General features: G+C 42.1%; 4 non-coding genes and 1 pseudogene across 4 annotated transcripts; 3 read left to right on the top strand and 2 right to left on the bottom strand.

Moving 5' to 3' along the window:
• Positions 1-6,112: 6,112 nt before the first annotated feature.
• Positions 6,113-6,303, bottom strand: LOC140318741 (U2 spliceosomal RNA). The gene has a single exon (XR_011917887.1). It is a non-coding gene; the product is annotated as a U2 spliceosomal RNA (small nuclear RNA).
• Positions 6,304-6,611: 308 nt separating this feature from the next.
• LOC140318731 (U5 spliceosomal RNA) lies at positions 6,612-6,719 on the bottom strand (annotated as a pseudogene).
• A 9,803-nt stretch (positions 6,720-16,522) lies between these two features.
• Positions 16,523-16,636, top strand: LOC140318702 (U5 spliceosomal RNA). The gene has a single exon (XR_011917855.1). It is a non-coding gene; the product is annotated as a U5 spliceosomal RNA (small nuclear RNA).
• A 285-nt stretch (positions 16,637-16,921) lies between these two features.
• LOC140318746 (U2 spliceosomal RNA) lies at positions 16,922-17,107 on the top strand. Its single transcript, XR_011917892.1, has one exon. It is a non-coding gene; the product is annotated as a U2 spliceosomal RNA (small nuclear RNA).
• Positions 17,108-19,915: 2,808 nt separating this feature from the next.
• LOC140318778 (U5 spliceosomal RNA) lies at positions 19,916-20,029 on the top strand. Its single transcript, XR_011917923.1, has one exon. It is a non-coding gene; the product is annotated as a U5 spliceosomal RNA (small nuclear RNA).
• The last annotated feature ends 4,577 nt before the right edge of the window (positions 20,030-24,606 follow it).

Raw genomic sequence — 24,606 nt, 5'->3', positions numbered from 1 at the left:
TAAAACAGCTTTTATCTTCATATTTATCAATGTCTAGATAGATTTAAACAAAAAAAAACAACGTTGTACTTTGCAATAAAAGAAAGATTAAATCAAAAGTTTTCGGAATCCGAGAATAAGCTTATCTTCATACATTCTGCATGATTTGGGATTTTATGTATAAAATGAATTCCTTCACTCAAACCAAGTGAAAACTGCTTTGTCCTTCATATTTATCAATGTCTAGATCGACTTCAACAAAGAGCAACATTGTATTTTGCAGTAGAAGAAAGAGCAACACTGAAGGATCAGGAATCCGAGAATAAGCTTATTGTCATACGTTCTGCATGATTTGGGATTTTGCTATAAAATGAATTCTTTCACTCAAACCAAGTTAAAACTACTTTGTCCTTCATATTTATCAATGTCTAGATCGATTTCAACAAAGAACAACATTGGATTTCGCAGTAGAGGAAAGAGCAACACTGAAAGATCAGGAATCCGAGAATAAGCTTCTTTTCATACGTTCTGCATGATTTGGGATTTTATGTATAAAATGAATTCCTTCACTCAAACCAAGTGAAAACTGCTTTGTCCTTCATATGTACCCATTTCTACATATATTTCAAGCATAAACGTCCTCATATTACCCTGAATGAGAAAGAACCACAATTGTGATTAAGCCACACGCCCCTTTTGAGGAGTTCTGCATGATTTGGGATTTTATCTATAAAATGAATTCCTTCACCCAAACTATGTTAAAACAGCTTTTATCTTCATATTTATCAATGTCTAGATAGATTTAAACAAAAAAAAAACAACGTTGTACTTTGCAATAAAAGAAAGATTAAATCAAAAGTTTTCGGAATCCGAGAATAAGCTTATTTTCATGAGTTCTGCATGATTTGGGATTTTATGTATAAAATGAATTCCTTCACTCAAACCAAGTGAAAACTACTTTGTCCTTCATATTTATCAATGTCTAGATCGACTTCAACAAAGAGCAACATTGTATTTTGCAGTAGAAGAAAGAGCAACACTGAAGGATCAGGAATCCGAGAATAAGCTTATTGTCATACGTTCTGCATGATTTGGGATTTTGCTATAAAATGAATTCTTTCACTCAAACCAAGTTAAACCTGCTTTGTCCTTCATATTTATCAATGTCTAGATCGATTTCAACAAAGAACAACATTGGATTTCGCAGTAGAGGAAAGAGCAACACTGAAAGATCAGGAATCCGAGAATAAGCTTATCTTCATACATTCTGCATGATTTGGGATTTTATGTATAAAATGAATTCCTTCACTCAAACCAAGTGAAAACTGCTTTGTCCTTCATATTTATCAATGTCTAGATCAACTTCAACAAAGAGCAACATTGTATTTTGCAGTAGAAGAAAGAGCAACACTGAAAGATCAGGAATCCGAGAATAAGCTTTTTTTCATACGTTCTGCATGATTTCGGATTTTATGTATAAAATGAATTCCTTCACTCAAACCAAGTTTAAACTGCTTTGTCCTTCATATTTATCAATGTCTAGATCGATTCCAACTTCTACTGCAAAGTCCAATATTGTTCTTTGTTGTAGTAAATTTTTCAGTAATTGGTGGACATTCAGACCTTCTTGCAGCTGATCACCTCCACTCCCGCTTTTGATCATGTATGGTCTGGCAATACTACCTTTTCTTACCCGTTTGTGAGTAATTATGGCTGGACATTCACACCTACTTGCAGCCGAACACCACCTCTCTTGCTTTTGATGATGTATGGACTGGCATTCTTACCTTTTCTAACACATTTTTCAGCAATTATGGTCGGACATTCACACCTACTCACAGCCGAACAACTCCGCTCCCGCATTTGATGGTGTATAGTCGGGCATTCTCACCCTTTCTCATTAGCTTTTTGCAAATTATGATCTGACATTCACACCTACTCACAGCCGAACACTTCCGCTCCCGCATTTGATGGTGTATAGTCGGGCATTCTCACCCTTTCTCATCAGCTTTTTGCATATTATGATCTGACATTCACACCTACTTGCAGTCGAACAGCTCTGCTCCCGCTTTTAATTATGTTTGGTTGGATATTCGAACCTTTTCTTAACTGCTTTTTACAAACTTTGGTCGGACGTTCACACCTTCTTGCAGCCGAACACCTCCGCTTCCGCTTTTGATGGTATATATTCGGGCTTTCGTACCTTTTTTTACCCGCTTTTTACAAACCATGTGTGGACTTTCACACCTTCTAGTAGCTGAACAACTCCGCTCCCGCTATTGATTGTGTACAGTCGGGTATTTTAACCTTTTCTTACCCGCTTTTTACCAACTATGGTCGGACATTCACACCGTCTTACAGCGGAACACCTCCGCTCCCTCTTTTGATGGTGTATGTTCGGGCATTTGAACCTTTTCTTAACCGCTTTTTACAAACTATGCTCGGACATTAAAACCTTCTTGTAGCCAAACACATCCACTCCTGCTTTTGATGATGTATGGTTGGGCATTCGAACCTACTTTTTGCCCGCTTTTCATTAATTATGGGTGGTTATTCACACCTTGTCGCAGCCAAACACCTCCGCTCCCTGTTTTGATCATATATGGTTGGACATTCGCACCTTCTCTCACCCGCTTTTTGCAAGCTATGGTCGGCCATTCACAGCTTCCTCTCCACCATACTTGTATGGTGAAATTTTCACACCCACTTGCATCCGAAGACCTCTGCCCCCACTTTTGTTGATATTTAGTCAGTCATTCGCACCTTACCCGCTTTTGGCAAACTATGGCCTTCTTGCAGCCAAACACCTCTGATCTCGCTTTTGATGACGTAAGGTTGGGCTATCAGACCTTGCTTCACCTGCTTTTCACCAAATATAGTCGGACATTCACACCTTCTTGCAGCCGAACACTTCTGCTCCACCTTTTAGTGTTCTATAACACCTTTTTTTTCACCGCATTTTATAGATTATGGTTGGAAATTCTTAACCACTCTCATCCAAAGACCTCTCCTCCAGCTTTTGTTAATATATTTGAACTTAAGTCGGACATTCAGACCTTCTTGCAGCTGAACACCTCCGCTCCCGCTTTTGATGGTATATAGTCGGGCTTTCGAGCCTTTTCATCCCCAGTTTTTACAAATTATGGTTGGACATTCAGACCTTGCAGCCGAAAACCTCCGCTCCCTCTTTTGATCATACATTGTCGGGCATTCGCATCTTGTCTTACCCGCTTTTTACAAACTTTAGTCAGAAATTCACACCTTGCAGCTGAACCACCACTGCTCCCTGATTTGATCATGTATGGTCTGGCAATACTACCTTTTCTTACCCGTTTGTGAGTAATTATGGCTGGACAATCACACCTACTTGCAGCCGAACACCACTTCTCCCGCTTTTGATGATGTATGGTCCGGCATTCTAGTCTTTTCTAACACATTTTTCAGCAATTATGGTCGGACATTCACACCTACTCACAGCCGAACACTTCCGCTCCCGCATTTGATGGTGTATAGTCGGGCATTCTCACCCTTTCTCATCAGCTTTTTGCAAATTATGATCTGACATTCACACCTACTTGCAGTCGAACAGCTCTGCTCCCGCTTTTGATTGTGTTTGGTTGGATATTCGAACCTTTTCTTAACTGCTTTTTACAAACTTTGGTCGGACGTTCACACCTTCTTGCAGCGGAACACCTCCGCTCCCGCTTTTGATGGTGTATAGTTGGGCATTCGAACCTTTTCTTACCCGCTTTTTACAAACTATGGTCGGACATTCAAACCTTCTTGTAGCCGAAAACCTCCGCTCCCTCTTTTTGATCATACATTGTCGGGCATTCGCAACTTTTCTTACCCGCTTTTTACAAACCATGGTCGGACTATCACACCTTCTTGTAGCCGAACAACTCTGCTCCCGCAATTGGTTGTGTACAGTCGGGTATTTTAACGTTTTCTTACCTGCTTTTTACCAACTATGATCGGACATTCACACCTTCTTACAGCGGAACACCTCCGCTCCCTCTTTTGATGGTGTATGTTCGGGCATTTGAACCTTTTCTTAACCGCTTTTTACAAACTATGCTCGGACATTAAAACCTTCTTGTAGCCAAACACATCCACTCCTGCTTTTGATGATGTATGGTTGGGCATTCGAACCTACTTGTTGCCCGCTTTTCATTAATTATGGGTGGTTATTCACACCTTGTCGCAGCCAAACACCTCCGCTCCCTGTTTTGATCATATATGGTTGGACATTCGCACCTTCTCTCACCCGCTTTTTGCAAGCTATGGTCGGCCATTCACAGCTTCCTCTCCACCATACTTGTATGGTGGGATTTTCACACCCACTTGCATCCGAAGACCTCCGCCCCCACTTTTGTTGATATTTAGTCGGTCATTCGCACCTTACCCGCTTTTGGCAAACTATGGCCTTCTTGCAGCCAAACACCTCTGATCTCGCTTTTGATGACGTAAGGTTGGGCTATCAGACCTTGCTTCACCTGCTTTTCACCAAATATAATCGGACATTCACACCTTCTTGCAGCCGAACACTTCCGCTCCAACTTTTAGTGTTCTATAACACCTTTTTTTTCACCGCATTTTATAGATTATGGTTGGAAATTCTCAACCACTCTCATCCAAATACCTCTCCTCCCGCTTTTGTTAATATATTTGAACTTAAGTCGGACATTCAGACCTTCTTGCAGCTGAACACTTCCGCTCCCGCATTTGATGGTATATAGTCGGGCTTTCGAGCCTTTTCATCCCCGGTTTTTACAAATTATGGTTGGACATTCAGACTTTGCAGCCGAAAACCTCCGCTCCCTCTTTTGATCATACATTGTCGGGCATTCGCACCTTTTCTTACCCGCTTTTTAAAAACCATGGTCGGACTTTCACACCTTTTCGTAGCCGAACAACTCCTCTCCCGCTATTGATTGTGTACAGTCGGGTATTTTAACCTTTTCTTACCCGCTTTTTACCAACTATGGTCGGACATTCTAACCTTCTTACAGCGGAACTCCTCCGCTCCCTCTTTTGATGGTGTATGTTCGGGCTTTCGAACCTTTTCTTACCCGCTTTTTACAAACTACGGTCGGATATTCAAACCTTCTTGTAGCCGAACACATCCATTCCTGCTTTTGATGATGTATGGTTGGGCATTCGAACCTACTTGTTGCCCGCTTTTAATTAATTATGGGTGGATATTCACACCTTGTCGCTGCCAAACACCTCCGCTCCCTGTTTTGATCATGTATGGTTTGACATTCGCACCTTCTCTCACCCTCTTTTTACTATGGTCGGCCATTCACAGCTTCCTCTCCACCATACCTGTATGGTGGGATATTCACACCCACTTGCGTCCGAAGACCTCCGCCCCCACTTTTGTTGATATTTAGTCGGTCATTCGCACGGTCATTTTGGCAAACTATGGCCTTCTTGCAGCCAAACACCTCTGATCTCGCTTTTGATGATGTAAGGTTGGGCATTCAGACCTTGCTTCACCTGCTTTTCACCAAATATAGTCGGACATTCACACCTTCTTGCAGCCGAACACTTCCGCTCTACCTTTTAGTGTTCTATGGGGCATTCACACCTTTTTTTCACCGCATTTTATAGATTATGGTTGGAAATTCTCACCCACTCTCATCCGAAGACCTCTCCTCTCGCTTTTGGTAATATATAGTCGGGCATTCGAACCTTGTCTTACCCGCTTTTTACAAATTATGGTCGGACATTCACACCTACTTGCAGCCGAATACTTCCGCTCCACCTTTTAGTGATGTATTGTTGGCATTTGCACCTTTTCTTACCCTCTTTTTATACTGATTGCTGAAGATTAAGTTGTTCTTTCTCAAACTACAAAATTGCCTTGTCTTTTACTCTGTGCAAAAGACAAGGCAGCAACAAAAACACCACGGGAACACCGTATTGAGGCTTTGTTCTGACCGCTCATTCGGTGTCGCGTTTCTTTCAAGCAATTCTCCCGGTTAGCCCGCACTCGGCTTGCTCCCAGAGCCGTGTTAAAGTCTACTTCGCATTCACTCTCTTTTCTCAGCAGACTAAAAGAAAGTTTCATCTTGGGCTCCCTGAAACTTCCATCCTGCACCGCTGTTTGCTTTTTCACAAGAGCAGAGAAGAGCGCACCGTTCCCAGCGGCACTGCAGTAATGGGTCGATGCTTGAAGTGAACGGAGCAAGCTCCTTTTTCAACTCCTATTGCAAACAATCCATTTAACATGTAGTCCTCGTATAGAGGACATATCAGACATTAAACTGATAAGAACAGATACTACACTTGAGCTCAGCCAAAAGGACGAGAAGCGATAACTGTCCACTGGTTCACGTCCGAGGGCCCTTCCTGGCACAATGCGCACTTGTAGCAGTATTCTTTTTATGGCCATAGGTGGCCAGAGTGTCACTTTGCACCTCCGCCCACCCGCTGCACTGAGCACTCTTCAGCCCTTTTAACTGGTATAACTTTGCACTCCCGCACGCTCAAGCGAGCACCATTCAAGGAACAACTTTGCACTTCAGCTTCGAACATTGGCACAGTCGCAACAAGTAAGGCGACTCTACTCAGAGAAGTCACTCTGCACAGTAACAAGATTTCTTTTGCACAGACAGAAAGGGCTTCACCCGCATAGGTAAAGCCTGCCAAAAATAGAAACAACTCATTAGTGCTGCTCTCCACAGAAGTTTTTAGTAAAAGGCAAAAGACGTTATGAAGAGAAACCAGAGTACGATTATCCGTCACTGCGGGAGCAGGGCATCAGGCTAGTTGGAATAGCCACCTTCCCCATGGTGAGCTGTGCTTGGTTGAGACGCTTGCCCCCCCCCCCTTGCTCCTCGGCTGACCAAGTAGGAACAATCGGGCCCTATTCGATGGCTGCCTTGCCTTATTGAGGCTTTGTTCTGACCGCTCATTCGGTGTTGCGTTTCTTTCAAGCAATTCTCCCGGTTAGCCCATACTCGGCTCGCTCCCAGAGCCATCTTAAAGTCTACTTCGCATTCACTCTCTTTTCTCAGCAGACTCTTGGGATTTTATCTATAAAATGAATTCCTTCACTCAAACTATGTTAAAACTGCTTTGTCCTTCATATTTACCATGTCTAGAAAGATTTAAACAAAAAAACAACATTGTACTTTGCAGTAAAAGAAAGAGCAAATCTAAAGTTTCAGGAATCCGAGAATAAGCTTACTTTCATGAGTTCTTCACGATTTCGGATTTTGCTATAAAATGAATTCCTTCACTCAAACTAAATTAAAACTGCTAAACTGCTAATCTGTTACATGTAAGGCAGATGTCAAATTCACCGAAATAGGATCTAAGGGTATTCGGCCAATCAAGCTGTAGCAGCTTCGGTAAAAGCGTATAAGTTGAAGAGTTTGTGAATAAAGGTGTGCGCACACATAGTGAGCTGTAGGAAAGTAGGCAGGGAGCATTGCCGGCTGGGGTATATGTTCTTGTATGTTGTCTGACTGTTTGATTTGAATGTGTTGTGTAAGTGTCCTGTTGAATGTTACATGTTTGGGCTTTGACACGCTTCACTGTGGTTGTTAACTGTGTGGTGTGTCCTGAAATGTTATATATTTGGGCTGTGTGACATGCTTAATGCTTGTCAGTAGCTACCCACTTATTCATATATAGCAACTGACAACATAAGAAGTCCGGACATACTTTGATAGTAGTTGTAGAAGTATCCTTATTGATAATAGATAAACTAATTCATAGTGATAGAACAGTAGATGAACAGGTGCCTGCACATGTCTCACGAAAATAAAATGGGTGTATGATTGCTGACGGCAGAGCCATACTGCCAAACTTATGAGTTCTTGTGGCAAACTTGATTCAGTGTCTTGACGTGTATACGCTGTTTCGCTGACTTGATTGTCACAAGAAACAAAGTGTGTTTGATAAGATCCGACGATTTTATTACGGGAGGATCAGTATGTATGGATTCTGATGTGACTGATAAACCCATTCGTATCTTAAGCATAATCTAATACGTGAGACAACGCCCTGGCACACAATCAAAAAAAAAAAAGAGAGAGCGGTTTTGTGTCACCACAGTCCATAATGTAGAAAAGAGAGAAAAAAGCCTTTCTGATTTGGTATGTGTGCTAACAGTGCAGAGTGTAGAGAAAAGAGAGCAAAGAAAGCCGTTTTGGTGTCACGGGTGTTGTGACTTACACACACATTTCTGAATTGAGAAAGGAAATTATTTTAGAGGAAGCACTAGAGTTTAGATCCCACATTTGTTGATAGGCATTCATTTATTTCTTCACTTCTGATGAAGTTTCAACAACAAACAACATACTTTGTATTATGAGAAAGAACCAGACTCATTCTTCAGGAATCCGAAAAAAAGCTCTATTTTACGAGTTATGCACGAATTCGGATTCTCCTATAAAACGAATTCCTTAACTCAAACCAAGTTAAGACTGCTTTGTCCTTCATATTTATTCATGTCTAATCAAGTTTCAACGATAAACAACGTTGTACTTTGTAGAATGAGATAGAACTTCTTCAGCAATAAGCATCTCTCGACATATGACGAAGTACAGATTTTGCTATACAATTAATTCCTTCTATCAGCCTGACTTAAAACTGTTTGTCCTCCTTATTTATCCACTTCAAATCAAATTTCAACAATTAAAAAAATTTTGTAGTTTGAGAAAGAACAACTTAATCTTCAGCAATCAGTACAAAAAGAGGGTAAGAAAAGGTTAGAATGCCCGACTATACACCATCAAAAGCTGGAGCGGAGGTGTTCCGCTGTAAGACGGTGTGAATGTCCGACCATAGTTGGTAAAAAGCAGTTAAGAAAAGGTTCGAATATCCAACCAAACATAATTAAAAGCGGGAGCAGAGCTGTTCGACTGCAAGTAGGTGTGAATGTCAGATCATAATATGCAAAAAGCTGATGAGAAAGGGTGAGAATGCCTGACTATACACCATCAAATGCAGGAGCGGAAGTGTTCGGCTGTGAGTAGGTGTGAATGTCCGACCGTAATGGCTGAAAAATGTGTTAGAAAAGACTAGAATGCTGGACCATACATCATCAAAAGCGGGAGAAGTGGTGTTCGGCTGCAAGTAGGTGTGAATGTCAAGCCATAATTACCCACAAACGGGTAAGAAAAGGTAGTATTGCCAGACCATACATGATCAAAACAGGGAGCGGAGGTGGTTCAGCTGCAAGGTGTGAATTTCTGACTAAAGTTAGTAAAAAGCGGGTAAGACAAGGTGCGAATGCCCAACAATGTATGATCAAAAGAGGGAGCGGAGGCAAAAAGCTGATGAGAAAAGGCTCGAAAGCCTGACTATATACCATCAAAAGCAGGAGCAGAGGTGTTCAGCTGCAAGAAGGTCTGAATGTCCGACTTAAGTTCAAATATATTAACAAAAGCGGGAGGAGAGGTCTTCGGATGAGAGTGGTTTAGAATTTCCAACCATAATCTATAAAATGCGGTGAAAAAAAAGGTGTCATAGAACACTAAAAGGTGGAGCGGAAGTGTTCGGCTGCAAGAAGGTGTGAATGTCCGACTATATTTGGTGAAAAGCAGGTGAAGCAAGGTCTGATAGCCCAACCTTACATCATCAAAAGCGAGATCAGAGGTGTTTGGCTGCAAGAAGGCCATAGTTTGCCAAAAGCGGGTAAGGTGCGAATGACCGACTAAATATCAACAAAAGTGGGGGCAGAGGTCTTCGGATGCAAGTGGGTGTGAATATCCCACCATACAAGTATGGTGGAGAGGAAGCTGTGAATGGCCGACCATAGTTTGCAAAAAGCGGGTGAGAAAAGGCGCGAATTTCAAAACATACATGATCAAAACAGGGAGCGGAGGTGTTTGGCTGCGACAAGGTGTGAATGTCCACCCATAATTAATGAAAAGCGGGCAACAAGTAGGTTCGAATGCCAAACCATACATCATCAAAAGAAGGAGTGGATGTGTTTGGCTACACGAAGGTTTGAATGTCCGACCATAGTTTGTAAAAAGCGGTTAAGAAAAGGTTCGAATGCCCGAACATACACCATCAAAAGAGGGAGCGGAGGTTTTCCGCTGTAAGAAGGTGTGAATGTCCGACCATAGTTGGTAAAAAGCGGGTAAGAAAAGGTTAAAATACCCGACTGTACACAATCAATAGCGGGAGCGGAGTTGTTCAGCTACTAAAAGGTGTGAAAGTCCGACCATGGTTTGTAAAAAGCGGGTAAGAAAAGGTGCGAATGCCCGACAATTTATGATCAAAAGAAGGAGCGGAGGTTTTCGGCTGCAAGAAGGTCTGAATGTCCAATCATAGTTTGTAAAAACCGGGAAGAAAAGGCTCGGAAGCCCGACTATACATCATCAAAAGCGGGAGCAGAGGGGTTCAGCTGCAAGAAGGTCTGAATGTCCGACTTAAGTTCAAATATATTAACAAAAGCGGGAGGAGAGGTCTTCGGATGAGAGTGGTTGAGAATTTCCAACCATAATCTATAAAATGCGGTGAAAAAAAAGGTGTCATAGAACACTAAAAGGTGGAGCGGAAGTGTTCGGCTGCAAGAAGTTGTGAATGTCCGACTATATTTGGTGAAAAGCAGGTTAAGCAAGGTTTGAATGCCCAACCTTACATCATCAAAAGCGAGATCAGAGGTGTTTGGCTGCAAGAAGGCCATAGTTTGCCAAAAGCGGGTAAGGTGCGAATGTCCGACTAAATATCAACAAAAGTGGGGGCAAAGGTCTTCGGATGCAAGTGGGTGTGAATATCCCACCATACAAGTATGGTGGAGAGGAAGCTGTGAATGGCCGACCATAGTTTGCAAAAAGCGGGTGAGAAAAGGTGCGAATGTCAAACCATACATTATCAAAACAGGGAGCGGAGGTGTTTGGCTGCGACAAGGTGTGAATGTCCACCCATAATTAATGAAAAGCGGGCAACAAGTAGGTTCGAATGCCCAACCATACTTCATCAAAAGCAGGAGTGGATGTGTTTGGCTACAAGAAGGTTTGAATGTCCGACCATAGTTTGTAAAAAGCGGGTAAGAAAACGTTAAAATACCCGACTGTACACAATCAATAGCGGGAGTTTGCCAAAATGACCGTGCGAATGACCGACTAAATATCAACAAAAGTGGGGGCGGAGGTCTTTGGACGCAAGTGGGTGTGAATATCCCACCATACAGGTATGGTGGAGAGGAAGTTGTGAATGGCCGACCATAGTAAAAAGCGGGTGAGAGAAGGTGCGAATGTGAAAGCATACATGATCAAAAAAGGGAGCGGAGGTGTTTGGCAGCAACAAGGTGTGAATATCCACCCATAATTAATTAAAAGCGGGCAACAAGTAGGTTCGAATGCCCAACCATACATCATCAAAAGCAGGAATGGATGTGTTCGGCTACAAGAAGGTTTGAATATCCGACCGTAGTTTGTAAAAAGCGGGTAAGAAAAGGTTCGAATGACCGAACATACACCATCAAAAGAGGGAGCGGAGGAGTTCCGCTGTAAGAAGGTGTGAATGTCCGACCATAGTTGGTAAAAAGCGGGTAAGAAAAGGTTAAAATACCCGACTGTACACAATCAATAGCGGGAGCGGAGTTGTTCGGCTACTAAAAGGTGTGAAAGTCCGACCATGGTTTGTAAAAAGCGGGCAAGACAAGGTGCGAATGCCCAACAATGTATGATCGAAAGAGGGAGCGGATGTCTGAATGTCCACCCATAATTCCTGAAAATGGGTAAAAAAAGGTGCGAATGCCCAATCATACATCAACAAAAGCAGGAGAGGATGTGTTCAGCTGAAAGAAGGTATGAATGTTCGACTTAAGTTTGTAAAAAGCGGATAGGGAAAGGTTCAAATGCCCGAACATACACTATCAAAAGAGGGAGCGGATGAACTCCGCTGTAATACGGTCTGAATGTCCATTAATAATTGCTAGAAAACATGAAAGAAGATTTTCGAATATCAAACCGCACATGATCATAAGCGGGAGAGAAGGTGTTCGACTGCAAGTGGGTGTGAATGTCAGATCATAATTTGTAAAAAGCGGGTAAGATAAGGTAAGAATGCCCAACCATAAATTATCAAAAGTGGCAGCAGAGATGTTCGGCTGGTATTTATCAATGTCCAGATAGATTTAAACAAAAAACAACGTTGTACTTTGCAGTAAAAGAAAGATTAAATCAAAAGTTTTCGGAATCCGAGAATAAGCTTATTTTCATGAGTTCTGCATGATTTGGGATTTTATGTATAAAATGAATTCCTTCACTCAAACCAAGTGAAAACTGCATTGTCCTTCATATTTATCTATGTCTAGATCGACTTCACCAAAGAGCAACATTGTATTTTGCAGTAGAAGAAAGAGCAACACTGAAGGATCAGGAATCCGAGAATAAGCTTATTTTCATACGTTCTGCATGATTTGGGATTTTGCTATAAAATGAATTACTTCACTCAAACCATTTTAAAACTGCTTTGTCCTTCATATCTATCAATGTCTAGATTTATTTCAACAAAGAACAACATTGGATTTCGCAGTAGAGGAAAGAGCAACACTGAAGGATCAGGAATCCGAGAATAAGTTTATTTTCATACATTCTGCATGATTTGGGATTTTATGTATAAAATGAATTCCTTCACTCAAACCAAGTTAAAACTGCTTTGTCCTTCATATTTATCAATGTCTAGATCGATTTCAACTTCTTCTACTGCAAAGTCCAATGTTGTTCTTTGTTGTAGTCGATTTTTCAGTAATTGGTGGACATTCAGACCTTCTTGCAGCTGATCACCAATTCTCCCGCTTTTGATGATGTATGGTCCAGCATTCTAGTCTTTTCTAACACATTTTTCAGCAATTATGGTCGGACATTCACACCTACTCACAGCCGAAGACTTCCGTTCCCGAATTCTCACCCTTTCTCATCAGCTTTTTGCATATTATGATCTGACATTCACACCTACTTGCAGTCGAACAGCTCTGCTCCCGCTTATAATTATGTTTGGTTGGATATTCGAACTTTTTCTTAACTGCTTTTTACAAACTTTGGTCGGACGTTCACACCTTCTTGCAGCCGAACACCTCCGCTTCCGCTTTTGATGGTATATATTCGGGCATTCGAACCTTTTGTTACCCGCTTTTTACAAAACATGGGTGGACTTTCACACCTTCTTGTAGCTGAACAACTCCGCTCCCGCTATTGATTGTGTACAGTCGGGTATTTTAACCTTTTCTTACCCGCTTTTTACCAACTATGGTCGGACATTCACACCGTCTTACAGCGGAACACCTCCGCTACAGCTATTGATTGTGTAGAGTCGGGTATTTTCACCTTTTCTTATCCGCTTTTTACAAACTATGGTCGGACATTCACACCTTCTTACAGCGGAACACCTCCGCTCCCTCTTTTGATGGTGTATAGTCGAGCATTCTAACCTTTTCTTACCCGCTTTTTACAAACTATGCTTGGACATTCAAACCTTCTTGTAGCCGAACACATCCCCTCCTGCTGTTGATGATGTATGGTTGGGCATTCGAACCTACTCGTTGCCCGCTTTTCATTAATTATGAGTGGAAATTCACACCTTGTCGCAGCCAAACACCTCCGCTCCCTTTTTTGATCATGTGTGGTTGGACATTTGCACCTTTTCTCACTCGCTTTTTGCAAACTATGGTCGGCCATTCACAGCTTCCTCTCCACCATACTTGTATGGTGGGATATTCACACCCACTTGCATCCGAAGACCTCCGCCCCCACTTTTGTTGATATTTAGTCGGTCATTCGCACCTTACCCGCTTTTGGCAAACTATGGCCTTCTTGCAGCCAAACACCTCTGATCTCGCTTTTGATGATGTAAGGTTGGGCATTCAGACCTTGCTTCACCTGCTTTTCACCAAATATAGTCGGACATTCACACCTTCTTGCAGCCGAACACTTCCGCTCCACCTTTTAGTGTTCTATCACACCTTTTTTTTCACCGCATTTTGTAGATTATGGTTGGAAATTCTCAACCACTCTCATCCAAAGACCTCTCCTCCCACTTTTGTTAATATATTTGAACTTTAGTCGGACATTCACCCCTTCTTGCAGCTGAACCACCTCCGCTCCCTGTTTTGATCATGTATGGTCTGGCAATACTACCTTTTCTTACCCGTTTGTGAGTAATTATGGCTGGACATTCACACCTACTTGCAGCCGAACACCACTTCTCCCGCTTTTGATGATGTATGGACCGGCATTCTTACCTTTTTTAACATATTTTTCAGCAATTATGGTCGGACATTCACACCTACTCAGAACTGAACACTTCCGCTCCCGCATTTGATGGTGTATAGTCGGGCATTCTCACCCTTTCTCATCAGCTTTTTGCAAATTATGATCTGACATTCACACCTACTTGCAGTCGAACAGCTCTGCTCCCGCTTTTGATTATGTTTGGTTGGATATTCGAACCTTTTCTTAACTGCTTTTTACCAACTATGGTCGGACATTAACACCGTCTTACAGCGGAACACCTCCGCTCCAGCTTTTGATGGTGTATAGTCGGGCATTCGAACCTTTTCTTACCCGCTTTTTACAAATTATGGTCGGACATTCACATCTACTTGCAGCCGAATACTTCCGCTCCACCTTTTAGTGATGTATGGTTGGCATTTGCACCTTTTCTTACCCTCTTTTTTTACTGATTGCTGAAGATTAAGTTGTTCTTTCTCAAACTACAAAATTTTTTTAATTGTTGAAATTTGATTTGAAGTGGATAAATAAGGAGGACAAACAGTTTTAAGTCAGGCTGATAGAAGGAATTAATTTTATAGCAAAATCTGTACTTCGTCATATGTCGAGAGATGCTTATTGCTGAAGAAGTTCTCTCTCATTCTACAAAGTACAACGTTGTTTATCGTTGAAACTTGATTAGACATGAATAAATATGAAGGACAAAGCAGTCTTAACTTGGTTTGAGTTAAGGAATTCGTTTTATAGGAGAATCCGAACTCGTGCATAACTCGTAAAATAGAGCTTTTTTTCGGATTCCTGAAGAATGAGTCTGGTTCTTTCTCATAATACAAAGTATGTTGTTTATTGTTGAAACTTCATCAGAAGTGAAGAAATAAATGAATGCCTATCAACAAATGTGGGATCTAAACTCTAGTGCTTCCTCTAAAATAATTTCCTTTCTCAATTCAGAAATGTGTGTGTAAGTCACAACACCCGTGACACCAAAACGGCTTTCTTTGCTCTCTTTTCTCTACACTCTGCACTGTTAGCACACATACCAAATCAGAAAGGCTTTTTTCTCTCTTTTCTACATTATGGACTGTGGTGACACAAAACCGCTCTCTCTTTTTTTTTTTTGATTGTGTGCCAGGGCGTTGTCTCACGTATTAGATTATGCTTAAGATACGAATGGGTTTATCAGTCACATCAGAATCCATACATACTGATCCTCCCGTAATAAAATCGTCGGATCTTATCAAACACACTTTGTTTCTTGTGACAATCAAGTCAGCGAAACAGCGTATACACGTCAAGACACTGAATCAAGTTTGCCACAAGAACTCATAAGTTTGGCAGTATGGCTCTGCCGTCAGCAATCATACACCCATTTTATTTTCGTGAGACATGTGCAGGCACCTGTTCATCTACTGTTCTATCACTATGAATTAGTTTATCTATTATCAATAAGGATACTTCTACAACTACTATCAAAGTATGTCCGGACTTCTTATGTTGTCAGTGGCTATATATGAATAAGTGGGTAGCTACTGACAAGCATTAAGCATGTCACACAGCCCAAACATATAACATTTCAGGACACACCACACAGTTAACAACCACAGTGAAGCGTGTCAAAGCCCAAACATGTAACATTCAACAGGACACTTACACAACACATTCAAATCAAACAGTCAGACAACATACAAGAACATATACCCCAGCCAGCATTGCCCCCTGCCTACTTTCCTACAGCTCACTATGTGTGCGCACACCTTTATTCACAAACTCTTCAACTTATACGCTTTTACCGAAGCTGCTACAGCTTGATTGGCCGAATACCCTTAGATCCTATTTCGGTGAATTTGAAATCTGCCTTACATGTAACAGATTAGTAGTTTAGCAGTTTTAATTTAGTTTGAGTGAAGGAATTCATTTTATAGCAAAATCCGAAATCGTGAAGAACTCATGAAAGTAAGCTTATTCTCGGATTCCTGAAACTTTAGATTTGCTCTTTCTTTTACTGCAAAGTACAACGTTGTTTTTTTGTTTAAATCTTTCTAGACATGGTAAATATGAAGGACAAAGCTGTTTTAACATAGTTTGAGTGAAGGAATTCATTTTATAGATAAAATCCCAAGAGTCTGCTGAGAAAAGAGAGTGAATGCGAAGTAGACTTTAAGACGGCTCTGGGAGCGAGCCGAGTATGGGCTAACCGGGAGAATTGCTTGAAAGAAACGCAACACCGAATGAGCGGTCAGAACAAAGCCTCAATAAGGCAATAACCAAGCACAGCTCACCATGGGGAAGGTGGCTATTCCAACTAGCCTGATGCCCTGCTCCCGCAGTGACGGATAATCGTACTCTGGTTTCTCTTCATAACGTACAAGTCTTTTGCCTTTTACTAAAAACTTCTGTGGAGAGCAGCACTAATGAGTTGTTTCTATTTTTGGCAGGCTTTACCTATGCGGGTGAAGCCCTTTCTGTCTGTGCAAAAGAAATCTTGTTACTGTGCAGAGTGACTTCTCTGAGTAGAGTCGCCTTACTTGTTGCGACTCTGCCGATGTTGCTTGAATGGTGCTCGCTTGAGCGTGCGGGAGTGCAAAGTTATATCAGTTAAAAGGGCTGAAGAGTGCTCAGTGCAGCGGGTGGGCGGAGGTGCAAAGTGACACTCTGGCCACCTATGGCCATAAAAAGAACACCGCTACAAGTGCGCAATGTGCCAGGAAGGGCCCTCGGACGTGAACCATTGGACAGTTATCGCTTCTCGGCCTTTTGGCTAAGATCAAGTGTAGTATCTGTTCTTATCAGTTTAATATCTGATATGTCCTATATACGAGGACTACATATTAAATGTATTTTTAGCAATAGGAGTTGAAATTGGAGCTTGCTCAGTGCAGCGGGTGGGCGGAGATGCAAAGTGACACTCTGGCCACCTCGAAAACCGAGGTTACATCCACTACCAGGGGCAGCCCAAGCTCTGCCGCAAGTGCGGTGAGCATGGGCACCTGGTTGAGGCTTGTACCAAGGTGATATGTGGGAAGTGCAGAGAAATTGGGCACACTTTTGGAGAGTGTCCAAATGGCAGGAAATGTAATCTCTGTGGAGAATTAAATCACCTCTTCAGAGATTGCCCTAAATCTTTTGCCAACAAATTAAAGACGCTAAAGCCACAGTCAAGCCAACAAAGAGAAGGAACAGAGGTGGCAGTTGGTGAACAAAGTGAAGAGGTTGACCCAATAAATTCAAACTTCCCGCCAAAAGATTGGGTTGGAAGTGAGGAGCAAAAAGGGGTAGGGCCTGTAGAGGCCTCACCACTCAGTGCTTAAGTCTGTGAGAATTCACAGGCAGAGGGTGGAGCAACGCTAAATGAGGAGGAAGAGCAGACAGGTGAGTCTAGTGAAGATACTCACCTCCCCGAAGGTCAACAGCCGAAGAGGACGGCATCTGAGTTGTCCTCTGATTCCCCAGTGTTATCAGAGAAGAGGGGAAGGGTTAGGTCCCTTTCAGACAGTTCTTCAGTGGAAGAACCTAGAGTCTTCCCCTCCGACTCACAAAATGAGGTCTCCTTTTTAACTTTAGCTCTGCAATCAACCCCCAGGGACTCAAAGTTAAATGCAACATTGCGTCAGAGGCCAACACCGAGAGTCCGAAAAGGAAATATAGATCACCCTACTCACTTTTCACCTAAAGACATGAAGGAAGAGATAGCTTCCCAAGAAATAACCTGAGTGTGTAATTTGTTTTGATAACTTAGAAAAACGAAAATGACATACCTACTTTCCTTTATCCTTTTAATGGTTCTCACCTTCTCAACACTAAATGTGAGAAGTGTGAAATCAAAGACAAGAGCCCAGAGTATTTTATCCTTCTTAGACTCCATAAAATCAGATGTGTTTTTAATACAAGAATGTGGACTACCTTTTTTAAAAAACCAGAGACAATGTGAGGAAACGTGGCCCCATTTATCGATATGGAGTGGCTCAAATCAAAATAAAAATGATGGTGTGGCCATTCTATTTAAAAATCCGCATGTTCTGGTGAAAGGTAGCACAGTGGTGAGAGACGGACGGGCACTTTTAGCACACTTGAATTTTATGGGGCAAGACTTTAACCTCTTAAATATTTATGGTTTCAATGGAAAAAATGACAGGTATGACATTTTAGAAGATATACAGCTTTACATGCTAGGGCAAGTACCTTTAGTTGTAGGAGGGGATTTTAACTTTATCTTGAGCAGAAAAGATAGAAAAAGAGCAGGGGGAGATTTTTAAATGGATAAGACTTCGATTTTACTTCAGGGCATGTGCAGGGATTTTAAGCTTACTGACTGTTTTAAAACCATGCATCCCAGAGAGGAGGGCTTCACCTGGTTTAGTCATGATGGCACCAGAGACTCTCGCATTGATTATTTCTTTACTAGAGATTGCCCACCCACTGATGTTAGATTAACCCCTGTTTTCTTTTCAGACCACCTTATGCTCTCCTGCACCCTTTCACCCCCTTCTGGTGTGACGGTAGGAAGTGGTCTGTGGAAACTCAACTGTTCCCTGTTGGAGGATGAAATCATAGTCAGTCAGTACAGGGAATGTTATAAAGAGTAGCAAACCCTTCAAGACCTCTACGAAACACATGCACAATGGTGGGAAATGGTGAAGGAAACGACCCAGACTTTTTTTAAACAGCAAGGTAAACATAAAAAAAGGAAAGAGAACAGATGTATGATGGGACTACAGAAACGCTTACAGCGCTACTTTAAACTAAATCAGTGTGGCATAGACTTTAATGAAGAAATCAAAGATGTCAAAAAGGAAATGTCAGTTTTAGCAGAAATAAAGAGTAAAGGAATTTTTGTAAGAAGCAGGGAGCAGGAAATTGAGGAAGGTGAAACATGCACATGGTACTTTTTTAAGAAAGTTATAAATAAAAAGGAGTGTATTCAAAATCTAAAGAGAGAAGATGGGTTTTTAACAAAATCCACACAAGAGATGATTGAAACTCTACATACCTTTTATAGTAACATGTACAAAGAGAAAGCAGTGCACTTGGAAACATCGGCAGAAATTTTAAAATTCGTTGACAAAACTGTAAAAGAGAATGCACACTTGACACAGGATTTTACTGCTTTAGAGTTAAAAAAATGCCTAACAGGTTTTAAGAGAAGTCGAGCTCCGGGTTTAGACGGGCTTCCTGCAGAATTCTATCTGACCTTTTGGGACCTTTTATCATCAGATATTTTAGATGTTTTTAAAGATTTTGAAAAACTCGACCGACTTCCTGACAATTTTAGAGTGGGAATAGTGACTCTACTTTATAAAAAAAATGATAAGACTGACCTAAAGAATTGGAGGCCCATCACACTTTTAAACTCTGACTGTAAACTTTTTAGCAAGGTTTTAGCGACACGGATGTCCTCTAGTTTAGAGGAGGTAATTCACCCAGACCAGGCTTGTGCCATCTCAGGGAAACAACTCACCGACAGCCTCGTACTGATTCCAGACATCATTGATTAAGCTAGAGACAGAAACACCCGGCTTGTCATCTTAAATTTAGACTTTGAAAAAGCTTTTGATCGGGTCTCGCATCAATATCTCTTTCAGGTGTTGCAGCCATCGAATACGGCCCGATTGTTCCTACTTGGTCAGCCGAGGAGCAAGGGGGGGGAACAAGCGTCTCAACCAAGCAAAGCTCACCATGGGGAAGGTGGCTATGCCAACTAGCCTGATGCCCTGCTCCCGCAGTGACGGATAATTGTACCCTGGTTTCTCTTCATAACGTACAAGTCTTTCGCCTTTTACTAAAGACTTCCGTGGAGAGCAGCACTAATGAGTTGTTTCTATTTTTGGCAGGCTTTACCTTTGCGGGTGAAGCCCTTTCTGTCTGTGCAAAAGAAATCTTGTTACTGTGCAGAGTGACTTCTCTGAGTAGAGTCGCCTTACTTGTTGCGACTGTGCCGATGTTGCTTGAATGGTGCTTGCTGGAGCGTGCGGGAGTGCAAAGTTATACCATTTAAAAGGGCTGAAGAGTGCTCAGTGCAGCGGGTGGGCGGAGGTGCAAAGTGACACTCTGGCCACCTATGGCCATAAAAAGAACACCGCGACAAGTGCGCAATGTGCCAGGAAGGAACCTCCGACGTGACCCAGTGGACAGTTATCGCTTCTCGGCCTTTTGGCTGAGATCAAGTGTACCGAAAATAAGCTCTATTTTACGAGTTATGCACGAATTCGGATTCCTTAACTCAAACCAAGTTAAGACTGCTTTGTCCTTCATATTTATTCATGTCTAATCAAGTTTCAATGATAAACAACGTTATACTTTTTAGAATGAGAAAGAACTTCTTCAGCAATAAGCATCTCTCGACATATGACGAAATACAGATTTTGCAATAAAATTAATTCCTTCTATCAGCCTGACTTAAAACTGTTTGTCCTCCTTATTTATCCACTTCAAATCAAGTTTCAACAATTAAAAAAAATTTGTAGTTTGAGAAAGAACAACTTAATCTTCAGCAATCAGTATAAAAAGAGGGTAAGAAAAGGTGGAAATGCCAACCCTACATCACTAAAAGGTGGAGCGAAAGTATTCGGCTGCAAGTAGGTGTGAATGTTCGACCATAATTTGTAAAAAGTGGGTAAGAAAAGGTTCGAATGCCCGACTATATATTAACAAAATCGGGAGGAGAGGTATTCGGATGAGAGTGGGTTAGAATTTCCAACCATAATCTATAAAATGCGGTGGAAAAAAGGTGTGAATACCCCATAGAACACTAAAAGGTGGAGCGGAAGTGTTCGGCTGCAAGAAGGTGTGAATGTCCGACTATATTTGGTGAAAAGTAGGTGAAGCAAGGTCTGAATGCCCAACCTTACATCATCAAAAGCAAGATCAGAGGTGTTTGGCTGCAAGAAGGCCATAGTTTGCCAAAAGCGGGTAAGCTGCGAATGATCGACTAAATATCAACAAAAGTGGGGGCGTAGGTCTTCGGATGCAAGTGGGTGTGAATATCCCACCATACAAGTATGGTGGAGAGGAAGCTGTGAATGGGCGATCATAGTTTGCAAAAAGCGGGTGAGAAAAGGTGCGAATGTCAAACCATACATGATCAAAACAGGGAGCGGAGGTGTTTGGCTGCGACAAGGTGTGAATGTCCACCCAAAATGAATGAAAAGCGGGCAATAAGTAGGTTTGAATGCCCAACCATACATCATCAAAAGCAGGAGTGGATGTGTTCGGCTACAAGAAGGTTTGAATGTCCGACCATAGTTTGTAAAAAGCGGGTAAGAAAAGGTTCGAACACCCGAACATACACCATGAAAAGAGGGAGCGGAGGTGTTCCGCTGTAAGAAGGTGTGAATGTCCGACCATAGTTTGTAAAAAGCGGGTAAGAAAAGATGAAAATACCTGACTGTACACAATAAATAGCGGGAGCGGAGTTGTTTGGCTACTAAAAGGTGTGAAAGTCCGACCATGGCTTGTAAAAAGCGGGTAAGAAAACGTGCGAATGCCCGACAATGTATGATCAAAAGAGGGAGCTGAGGTTTTCGGCTGAAAGAAGATCTGAATGTCCAACCATAATTTGAAAAACCGGGTAAGAAAAGGCTCGAAAAACCCGACTATACACCATCAACAGCTGGAGCGGAGTTGTTCAGCTGCAAGAAGGTCTGAATGTCCATCAATAATTGCCAGAAAACATTAAAGAAAATTTTCGAATATCAAACCGCATATGATCATAAGCGGGAGAGAAAGTGTTCAGCTGCAAGAAGGTGTGAATGTCCACCCATAATTACTGAAAAATGGGTAAGTGCGAATGCCCAACCATACATCATCAAAAGCAGGAGTGGATGTCTTCGGCTACAAGAAGGTTTGAATGTCTGACCACAATTTGTAAAAAGCGGGTAAGGAAAGGTTCGAATGCCCAACCATACATCATCAAAAGCAGGAGTGGATGTCTTCGGCTACAAGAAGGTTTGAATGTCTGACCACAATTTGTAAAAAGCGGGTAAGGAAAGGTTCGAATGCCTGAACATACACCATCAAAAGAGGCAGCGGACGTGTTCCGCTGTAAGAAGGTGTGAATGTCCGACCATAGTTTGTAAAAAGCGGATAAGAAAAGGTGAAAATACCCGACTCTACACAATCATTAGCGGGAGCGGAGTTGTTCGGCTACTAAACAGTGTGAAAGTCCGACCCTAGTTTGTAAAAAGCGGGTAAGAAAAGGTGCGAATGCCCGACAATGTATGATCAAAAGAGGGAGCGGAGGTTTTCGGCTGCAAGAAGGTCTGAATGTCCAACCATAATTTGTAAAAACCAGGGAAGAAAAGGCTCGAAAGTACGACTATACACCATCAAAAGCGGGAGCGGAGGTGTTCAGCTGCAAGAAGGTCTGAATGTCTGAATTATGGGTGGTCTGAATGTCCACCCTTAATTACTGAAAAATGGGTAAGGAAAGGTGCGAATGCCCAACCATACACCATCAAAAGCAGGAGTGGATGTGTTCGGCTACAAGAAGGTTTGAATGTCCGACTATAGTTTGTAAAAAGCGGGTAGGGAAAGATTCGGATGCCCGAACATACAGCATCAAAAGAGGGAGCGGAGGAGCTCCGCTGTAAGACAGTCTGAATGTCCATCAATAATTAGTATAAAACATGAAAGAAAATTTTCGAATATCAAACTGCACATGATCATAAGCGGGAGAGAAGGTGTTTGACTGCAAGTAGGTGTGAATGTCAGATCATAATTTGCAAAAATATGATGAGAAAGGGTGAGAAAGCCCGATTATACACCATCAAATGCGGGAGCAGAAGTGTTCGGCTGTGAGTAGGTGTGAATGTCCAGCCATAATTACTCACAAATGGGTAAGAAAAGATAGTATTGCCAGACCATACATGATCAAAACAGGGAGCGGAGGTGGTTCAGCTGCAAGGTGTGAATTTCTGACTAAAGTTTGTAAAAAGCGGGTAAGACAAGATGCGAATGCCCGACAATGTATGATCAAAAGAGGAAGCGGAGATTTTCGGCTGCAAGGTCTGAATGTCCAACCATAATTTGTAAAAACCGGGGATGAAAAGGCTCGAAAGCCCGACTATACACCATCAAAAGCGGGAGCGGAGGTGTTCAGCTGCAAGAAGGTCTGAATGTCCACCCATAATTCCTGAATAATGGGTAAAAAAACGGTGCGAATGCCCAACCATACATCATCAAAAGCAGGAGTGGATGTGTTCGGCTACAAGAAGGTTTGAATGTCCATCAATAATTGCTTTAAAACATGAAAGAAAATTTTCGAATATCAAACCGCACATGATCATAAGCGGGAGAGGAGGTGTTCAGCTGCAAGAAGGTGGGAATGTCCACCCATAATTACTGGAAAATGGGTAAGAAAAGGTGCGAATGCCCAACGATACATCATCAAAAGCAGGAGTGGTTGTGTTCGGCTACAAGAAGGTTTTAATGTCCGACTAAAGTTTGTAAAAAGTGGGTAAGACAAGGTGCGAATGCATGACAATGTATGATCAAAAGAGTGAGCGGAGATTTTCGGCTGCAAGGTCTGAATGTCCAACCATAATTTGTAAAAACCGGGGATGAAAAGGCTCGAAAGCCCGACTATACACCATCAAAAGCGGGAGCGGAGGTGTTCAGCTGCAAGAAGGTCTGAATGTCCTCCAATAATTACTGAAAAATGGTTAAGAAAAGGTGCGAATGCCCAACCATACATCATCAAAAGCAGGAGTGGATGTGTTCGGCTACAAGAAGGTTTGAATGTCCAACCATAGTTTGTAAAAGGCGGGTAAGAAAAGGTTAGAATGCCCGAACATACATCATCAAAAGAGGGAGCGGAGGTGTTCCGCTGTAAGAAGGTGTGAATGTCCGACCATAGTTGGTAAAAGCGGGTAAGAAAAGGTGAAAATACCCGACTGTACACAATCAAAAGAGGGAGCGGAGTTGTTCAGCTAAGAGAAGGTTTGAAAGTCCGACAATGGTTTGTAAAAAACGGGTAAGAAAAGGTTCGTATGCCCGAATATACACCATCAAAAGCGGAAGCGGAGGTGTTCGGCTGCAAGAAGGTGTGAACGTCCGACCAAAGTTTGTAAAAAGCAGTTAAGAAAAGGTTCGAATATCCAACCAAACATAATCAATAGCGAGAGCAGAGCTGTTCGACTGCAAGTAGGTGTGAATATCAGATCATAATTTGCAAAAAGCTGATGAGAAAGGGTGAGTATGCCTGACTATACACCATCAAATGCGGAAGCGGAGTTGTTCGGCTGTGAGTAGGTGTGAATCTCCAACCATAATTGCTGAAAAATGTGTTAGAAAAGGTAAGAATGCCGGTCCATACATCATCAAAAGCGGGAGAGGTGGGGTTCGGCTGCAAGTAGGTGTGATTGTCCAGCCATAATTACTCACAAATGGGTAAGAAAAGGTAGTATTGCAAAAACAGGGAGCGGAGGTG

The sequence above is a fragment of the Leuresthes tenuis genome, unplaced genomic scaffold (genome assembly GCF_036924035.1).
Source record: "Leuresthes tenuis unplaced genomic scaffold, fLeuTen1.0.hap1 SCAF_11, whole genome shotgun sequence".
Lineage (NCBI taxonomy): Eukaryota > Metazoa > Chordata > Actinopteri > Atheriniformes > Atherinopsidae > Leuresthes > Leuresthes tenuis.
Note: the sequence above shows the minus strand (reverse complement) of the source record. Positions and strands in the feature narration are given on the sequence as shown.